Here is a 7,500-nt window from a genome sequence, read left to right on the forward strand (position 1 = left end):
CAGTACAGGGGATATGCTTACAGCAAATACACAGTGCATGATGCACAATATTCAAACATAAGATACATTTTACTGCTCCTAGTTGACAAGATATGGTACCCCAAATACAACATTGCACATACTTTACAGTATACAGAACATCGTACATGGAGGATAATGTACAAAAAAAGTCCAGAAAATATTGTATACAAACAAAGGGTATTACGTATAATGTACGGTATATTAGAAACAGCATATGACACAGGAAATACAGGTCAGAGCACGTCATATATGGCATAGATCGGTCATATATGAGCTCTGAGCTCTCTTCCGGGAGGGAAATAGCTGTCAATCACGAGTCCAACATGTGATGAAAGAACATCGTAAATCACAGGACATAGCACACAGTATATGATATAAAGAACACAACACATAGCACATAGTATATTAGACACAACACTTAACATGATACACAGCACACAACTCACAATACGCACTACACTAGCCACAGGAAATAACACATTATATATACATCACAGCACAGAGCACACAATGCACATAACACAGCACATGATATGGTCTACAGTGGACAACACAATATAAGATATATGACAGGACACATTACATAATACACAGCACACTGGCCACAGCACCTAACACATGAAATACATATATAAGCAAATAACATATGACACAATGTCCACAGCACATAACACACAACACACAGAACACACCACATAACACACGGTGCACAGAACACAGCACACAATACACGGGACACAGCACATAACACGAAATAAAGGTCACAATACGATGCACAGAACACAGTATACAACACACGATACACAGATCACGGAACATAAAAACACTCTATACACAGAACAGAGCACACGATACTCAGGACACAGCACGCAACACGCGATACACAGAACACAACCCATAACACACGTTACACAGGATACAACACGGTACACAGAACACAGCACACATCATACTACTCACGATACACAGCACGCGACACACAAAACACGATACAGAGCACACAGCACACGACATACAAAACATAACACGATACAGAGCACACAGCACACGACACACAAAACACAACACATAACTCGTTACACAGGACACAACACGGTACACAGAACACAGCACACATCATACAACTCACGATACACAGCACACAGAACATAGCATACGATACACATAGCGAGAGCAGACACTCGTCACCTCAAACCTCGACTTCCCCGCCGTCAAGTTTACACGCTGTGCACCCAGTTAATGAGAGGCCAATTATTTGGTCGAACAAACCCGTTGGAAAGACGCTCAATAGCATTAGTCCTGGATCTGCTTGCAGGTAAAATGATCTTCCTGATTATCTCTCCGCGGGATTTTGGTCATGATAAATAAGTATCAATAATGAGAGAGGCACACACACACACACAAACACACACACACACACACACACACAGAGAGAGAGAGAGATCAATAATGAGAAAGGAGGTAATCTAATTGGTTGGTTGGATTGAATTTGCGTTGCGTGGCTGTCATGTTCTTGGGTTGTTGGTGTTGTTTGAGTTGTGTGGAGACGGATAGGTTGTTTGGAGTGACTAGACTCTTAGGTTGATGGGGCCGTTTTGTGTTGTTTCGGGTTATTTGGGGTGATGAGGTTGTTTGTGGTAATGGCAGACGACTGTGGGGAGTGAGAGCAATGATATGTATGGGGGAGAGTGGGGTGGGAGAGGAAAAGGAAAGTGGAACTCAAATAAGCTTCTTAAATTGTAGAGTGAGTGACTGCTGGTACAGGGTGACATAAAGTCAATAGGTCATAGATCAGCATCATTGTGATATAGGAAACATTTCTGTTGCCAGATGTACGTCCCGCATTTGTTCCTCCTCCTCTTCTTTTTCTTCTTCTTGTTCTTTCTTTTTCTTCTTCTTCTTCTTCTTCTTCTTCTTCTTCTTCTTCTTCTTCTTCTTCTTCTTCTTCTTCTTCTTCTTCTTCTTCTTCTTCTTCTTCTTCTTCTTCTTCTTCTTCTTCTTCTTCTTCTTCTTCTTCTCTTTCTTCTTCTTCTTCTTCTTCTTCTTCTTCTTCTTCTTCTTCTTCTTCTTCTTCTTCTTCTTCTTCTTCTTCTTCTTCTTCTTCTTCTTCTTCTTCTTCTTCTTCTTCTTCTTCTTCTTCTTCTTCTTTCTCCTTCTTCTTCTTCTTCTTCTTTCTTCTTCTTCTTCTTCTTCTTCTTCTTCTTCTTCTTCTTCTTCTTCTTCTTCTTCTTCTTCTTCGTCTTCTTCTTCTTCTTCTTCTTCTTCTTCTTCGTCTTCTTCTTCTTCTTCTTCTTCTTCTTCTTCTTCTTCTTCTTCTTCTTCTTCTTCTTCTTCTTCTTTTCTTCTTCTTCTTCTTCTTCTTCTTCTTCTTCTTCTTCTTCTTCTTCTTCTTCTTTTCTTCTTCTTCTATTTCTTCTTCTTCTTCTTCTTCTTCTTCTTCTTCTATTTCTTCTTCTTCTTCTTCTTCTTCTTCTTCTTCTTCTTCTTCTTCTTCTTCTAACCATAGTATAATGAATTGCTCCTACGCGATCAATATTATTGATCTATTGACTCAGTATTTTTGTCTCTCCTACATGTCTTCATCATCAGTGATAAAGTGTAATAAGAGTTATTGCAAAATATTATTGATTGTATAGGGGTCAATTAGCGACCCCATATTGTCAATATTTTTGGCAATAATAATATTGTCATGGTTTTTATTATCATAAGTTATTTCACATGATACTGTCAGTGTTTTTCCATCTCTTAATTTGTCAGTTTGTTTATCTAGCGACTTTCATTTACTTATTTACTAATTTATTTATTTATTTATTTGTTTTTATATGTTATGTCTTTATTTATTTGTATATTTATTCATTAATTAATTATTCCATTTATATATTTGTTTATCTATTTATTTATTCATTTATTTATTTATTTATCTATTATATTTATTTGTTTATTTATTTATTTATTTATTTATTTATTTATTTATTTATTTATTTATTTATCTATTCATTTATTTATTTATTTATTTATTTATTTATTTATTTATTTATTTATTTATTTATTTATTCATTTATTCTATTTATTTATTTAATTACATATTAATTTATTCATTCAAAACTCAACATCCTACTCCCACCTAGTGGGAAGTGAAAAACCTTGGAAGAGCAAAGCCCTGTCAGATGCGGTGAGCCGCTGGGTGGACATCGTGTCACCCCTATGAATAGGTGGTCGTTAGTTCGTTTCCCGTGACCCGCATTAGGCTGTATCGTGTCGGTTCCTGGGGAAGCGACCTATCTTCGGCAAATGTATATATATATATATATATATATATATATATATATATATATATATATATGTATATATATATATATATGTATATATATATATATATATATATATATACTTACTCATTACAGTTATTCATTTTATTCATTCATTCATTCATTTCTTCATCAATTATCTGTCTGTTCATTCCTTTAGTTGTTATTTGTTATTATTTACTTATTTAATTATTTCTTTATTCATTTATTAATCACATTTCATCCAGAGAGAAAAGGGGAAGTACAAAATAACCCAATTTGTTGCATGAACACTTTTCTATTGTTCGGAGTTACGAGTCCATTCGATGACTCGAGAAAGGAGTCCTCAATACAACGAGAGCCGCAAATTTACACCCACTTTTTCTATGCGGGGAAATGTTCTTTGCTATAATTTGCTATAACGAGTTAGCGGATAGACAAGTCTATGGCTTCCTTACGCCCACCCTCCCTCGCTAAATCTATTTCTCCTTTCACCTTCCTTTCCTTCCCTTCCTTCCTTCCTCCCTTATTCCCTCCCTGCCTTCCTCACTCCCTTCCTCCCTTATTCTTCCCTCCCTCCCTAAATCCTCCCTCCTTCACTCCCTCACTCTAACCCTCTCTCCCTTCTTCCCTCCCTTCCTCCCTCCTTCTCTCCCCACCTCCCTCCCTTCCTCCCTCCTTCTTTTCCTCCCTCCCTCCTTCCTTCCTTTCCTCCCTCCCTCCCTCTCTCCCCAACCTCCCTCCCCCTCCTACCCTCCAACCTTCCTTTCCACCCTTCCTCCCTCCCTTTCTCCCTCGCTTCCTCCCTTCTTCAACTCTCCCTCCCTCAGTCACTCACTCCCTTCCTCCCTCATTCCTTCCCTCCCTAAACCCTCTATCCCCTTTTAATCCACTCTTCCTCCTTTCCTCCCTCCTTCCCTCCCTACCCCCCTCCTTTCCTCCCTCCTTCCTTCCCCCTCCCCCTCCCTCCCACCCTCCCTCCCTCCCTTCCTCCCTCCTTCCTTCCCTCCCTTCCCCTCCCTCCCTCCAACCCTCCATCTTCCTCCCTTCCATCCCTCTCACCCTTCCTCCCTTATTTCCTTTGCTCCCTCCCTTTCTCCCTCCCTTCCTCCCTCCCCTCCCTTCCTCCAACTCTCCCTCCCACCTTTCTTCCCTCCCTCCCTCCCTCCCTCCAGTCCTCCCTCCCTTCAATCCTCCCTCCAATCCTCCCCTCTCCTCCCCTCCCTCCCTCCCTCCATGCCTCATCACCTCCGTAATACCTCCCCTCCACCCCTTCAGCGCATCCAATCAACTGCTCATAACGGCAGAGTTTAGTCAAAAGTTGAGGGGCTCATTATTAACTTTGAACACCGGAGCTGAGGATGTGAGGGGCAGGGGGGCTGGGGGGAGGGGTGAGCGGCTAATTCTATTGAACTAGGAGGGCTAGAAGGGTCGCTAGGACAACACTATTACTTTGAGGTCCCGGAGGGAGACAGCGGTAAAAGAAATATCTCTCCTTGGGATCAAAACCGGGAGGTAGGTCGGCTTTGTTGGTGTCGCCATTTTGAAAGGAAATTTCAACGATGGGTTATGGGGAAAGGAGCGGAGGAGGGGTGGGGGGGAGGGAAGGGGGGAAGAGAATGGGAAAGAAGGGAAGAGGCAGATGAGGGAGTAGGAGGACATTCATTTTCTAAGCCCTTGGTGTCTCTTGACAAAGACTTGTAGGCTTTTACCGTAGGTGAAACAAGAACGATCTCATCACAGTTTTCTGAAAGGTGCTGTTATTTGCTTACATTCTTCCAATAAGTTAATCCCGTTGAATCACTGACACGTGTGACCTATGTCGAGAAACTCTTGCCCACAACTGCACCTGTGAGGAAGAGAAGTGTGACCTTAAGTTTGTCTTACGCTTCATGGGCGGTACGCCTCTTTGTGCCATTCAAAAAAGAATAAGAAATAAAATACTAATGGAGGTGCTGGGCACAAATATATAAAGTTAGAAGGAGGAGTAGGAGGAGCAGTATTATTAATAGTAATAGTGGTACTAGTAGTAGTAGTAGTAGTCTTAGTAGTAGTGGTACTAGTAGTGGTAGTGGTAGTAGTAGTAGTCTTAGTAGTAGTAGCATTAGTAGTAGTAGTTGTAGTAGTAGTAATAGCAGTAATAGAATAAAAATAATATGAAATTAAACAAAATAAATCAAATAAACTTAAGATAAAAAAAGTAAAATAAAATAAAATAAGATAAAATAAGATAAGATAAAATGAAATGAAATAAAATAAAGTAAAACAAAATAAAATGAAATAAAACAGAATAAAATAATATAGAATAAATAAAATAGAATACAATAAATAAAAATAAAGTTAGATTAAATGAAACGAAGGCAGATCAGATAAATTAGAAGAGAATAGCATAAAATGAAATATAGGAAAATTAAAATAAGACGAAGTAAGACAAAATTAGATAAAATAGATAGAATATAGTAAAAAATTAACCCAGCGGCGCACTGCATGACAACAAAGGACACAGACGGCCGCTCTCATGATAAGAAAGCGGCTGAGCCCAGGGGTGGCCACGAGGGCCACGCGCGTTGGCACCCAGATGGCCAAACGACCCACAGTGTCACATGGCGAAGAATAATCACGGGCCAGACGGCAGGCCGCCCCATGGGCCACGCCCCTAGGCCCAGGCGCCATATTGCGCTTTCGTCCCCACCCGTCAGTTCCCCCTGGCCAAAGAGTGACCCTTCCCCTTGACCCTACCTCTCTCTCCCACTCCTCCTCCTCCACCTCCTCCTCCTCCTCCCCCTCCTCCTCCTCCTCCCCCACCTCCTCCTCCTCCCACTCTTCACCTCTCCCACCAATTGAAAGAACTTTAGTCTGCTGCGTTCCTGGATATGGTGGATTTTTTTTTTCGACAGTCTTCATTTTCTCGATGGAGACAAAAATATGTGTATCCATATATGTATATATATATATATATATATATATATATATACATATATATGTATATATATGTATATAATATATATATACATATACATATATATATATATATATATATATATATATATACGTATGTATATATATATGTATTTATATACATATGTATGTATGTATATGTATATAAATATATATATATATATATGTACATATATAAATATATATATGTATATATACACATATACATGTATATATGTATATATATATATATGTATATATATATATATATATATATATATATGTATGTGTGTATATACACATATATTTATATTATATATATATATGTATATATATATATATACATATATATATATGTATATATATATATATATATATATATATATATATACATATATATATATATATATATATATATATATATATATGTTGGAAGATGATAGAAAGGAATATTCAATTCAATTTGTTGTTGCTGTTGTTATTGTTGTTGTTTCGTTTGTTGTTATTGTTGTCATTGTTGTTGTTATTGTTGATGTTTTTCTTCTTCTTCTTCTTCTTCTTCTTCTTCTTCTTCTTCTTCTTCTTCTTCTTCTTCTTCTTCTTCTTCTTCTTTTTCTTCTTCTTCTTCTTCTTCTTCTTCTTCTTCTTCTTTTTCTTCTTCTTCTTCTTCTTCTTCTTCTTCTTCTTCTTCTTCTTCTTCTTCTTCTTCTTCTTCTTCTTCTTCTTCTTCTTCTTCTTCTTCTTCTTCTTCTTCTTCTTCTTCTTCTTCTTCTTCTTCTTCTTCTTCTTCTTCCTCTTCTTCTTCTTCTTCTTCTTCCTCTTCCTCTTCTTCTTCTTCTTCTTCTTCTTCTTCTTCCTGTCGTTGATGTTGTTGCTGCCGCTGCTGCTGATATTATTTTTGTTGTTTCGTTTGTTGTTGTTGTCGTTGCTGTTGTTGTTGTTGTTGTTGCAGCTGCTATGGACTGCAGTTTACCAAAGTAATTTATCTCTGACTTCTGCAAATAAAAACAAAATTATTCTTGCAATGGCTACATACTAAAGGTTTGCAAAGAGAATTTCATTCTTCTTTTCCTTTTTCATACCCAAGTTGGAAAGATAATTCAATTTCGAAAGTCTTGTTTAATCCAACCCGGAGTTTTTCTTTTATAAATAAGGTTATTAAAAATTCATGTGATGTTAAAAATGGAACACCCACACTCGCTCCACCTCCACCTCCACCTCCACCGACTCTCACCTCCACTCTCACCTCCACTCT

The sequence above is a fragment of the Oratosquilla oratoria genome, chromosome 7 (assembly GCF_046742065.1).
Source record: "Oratosquilla oratoria isolate Oo_2021 chromosome 7, ASM4674206v1, whole genome shotgun sequence".
NCBI classification, from domain to species: domain Eukaryota; kingdom Metazoa; phylum Arthropoda; class Malacostraca; order Stomatopoda; family Squillidae; genus Oratosquilla; species Oratosquilla oratoria.